The sequence below is a fragment of the Sinocyclocheilus anshuiensis genome, unplaced genomic scaffold (assembly GCF_001515605.1).
Source record: "Sinocyclocheilus anshuiensis isolate Anshui unplaced genomic scaffold, SAMN03320099.WGS_v1.1 scaffold792, whole genome shotgun sequence".
In the NCBI taxonomy this organism is placed as follows: Eukaryota; Metazoa; Chordata; class Actinopteri; order Cypriniformes; family Cyprinidae; genus Sinocyclocheilus; species Sinocyclocheilus anshuiensis.
In genome coordinates this window covers 359,579-361,512 of record NW_015558618.1, presented here as the reverse complement: position 1 = coordinate 361,512, position 1,934 = coordinate 359,579, and positions in this window count along the sequence as shown.

Sequence of the window (1,934 nt, the reverse complement as noted above, 5' to 3'; positions counted from 1 at the left end):
TATATATATATATATATATATATATATATATTATTTTATTATGTAAATATATGTATCATATAACTGTTTATTTATTAACTTATTTATTTATTAAATTATTGTTTTATTAAATTATTTATTCGCTTAATTTTGAAGACTTTGACTAGTGTTTCACATAAATTGAACTTATATTGGTGGTTATACTGGCTGATTAGCACTGCTCAGCACTATGGTGACAGATAACAAACATGGATTAAAAAAAAAAGTAGTTCCATTAGCATAAAAACAAATGAGAAAGTTCAATTCAGCCTCTGAACAATTTACGGCAGCAGCTCAAACATTCCAAATAGTTCTTTTCATACTCGACTAATTGCAGCAACCCGTCCAGAAATTCTCAGAATTGCAGAAAACTTCCACAGCTTCCATTTCCAAAGCCACCACAACATTTCCCTATTCTGATCATGCTTCTGCAGGCATCCATTTTAACATGTGTGAGTCGTATTGTCTTTGATCGGGGCACTCCCATGAAACCCAAGCCCGGAGCCCCCCGCCGAAACCGAAGCAAAATGCAAATTGCAGCAGGAGCCAAATTATTTGCATGTCTCTACCAAACACACACCAGGCTTTGCCACCACACAGCGCCGACTTCCCTTGTGCGTTATATAATGCGTTCTGACGTGAGCTAACATTATTCGGCTGACATCCACATCCACACAGACACAGACACAGACACACACAGACACACACACAGTCGTACACTAAGTCTTCCCTGGGATTTGTGACATTTTTTAAACGCATGATGTCACAATCTGAACTCACCACTTCATAGCAGAACCTCAGACTGCTTTTCGCTTTTTAGGAAATGTCTCTGTCTCCAACTGGAGCGAGTGTCCTCGAATGCCTCTTTTAAGATGCCTTATAATTTTGGAATAGTGCTGAATGGGTAAAAGGCACTATGGATAACTTGTATAAGACAAGCCTGCTATATAGGGCTTAGTGCTGCATTAGTGCCACAGCGACACAATATAATTTATGGACGCAGCTGAACGATACATCTCAAAAGTTGTAACGTTCCTCCACGTTGTCAGATCCTCTGCTGTGGGTTCCCTAGTGGACACAATGGAAATTTCAGGAGGGTGGAATCTGTTTCCATGGCAGCCCATCCATCCAGCCAGCGTTTCTAATAAGCGTTACCTCCAGACTGGCAGGAGAAGCTCTTGAAAACCCCCTCGTACAGTCTGCAGGTAATATTTGCTGTGATTCCTCAGCGGACTGGAGTTCAAATGGTGCGCTTTGACAACGCTCATCCCAAGCCATGAATCATTTAAAGCTTGTGGCAGAGCTGGAAATGTCACGTCCCCTGGATTTGAGCACGTGCACAGATTAAACCGGGCTAAACGGAGCATTAGAGATGTGTCAGGGGGAGGGGAAAAAAGAGCGGCGTCTCTTTGAATGTTTCTCAAAATCTTTATTATAACAGATATTCTGTAGAAATGTTCTGTGAGATAAATACGTAATATATTCAAGAAGACGTTCTTGAGGTCTTGAGGTTCGTCATGCATAACTAGAATACATCACAAGTAGTATGAAAGAGCCCTGTAAACATGACCACCTAATATTAATAAACCTGTGCACATGAAGAAAGCACAGAAAGATACGTTTCTTGTCAGGATCAATTTGGCACATCTACAGTTAATATGCTTTACGATAATAAGGTTACTGTCCGTAAACTGACGTTCCAGATCGGACCGGACATCAGATGAATGAAATGAAACGAAGCAGATCACGAGAATCACAGTTAAGCGACATACAAAACATTTATCGAACGCAAAAGTCACTTCTCGTCATCGTTCCATATAAAACGGTTGCTCAACCGTCAACACTGCAAAATATGTATCCAAAGATTTAATAAATAGCCTTTTTTTTTTTTTTTTTTTTTTTTATATACAGAGTGG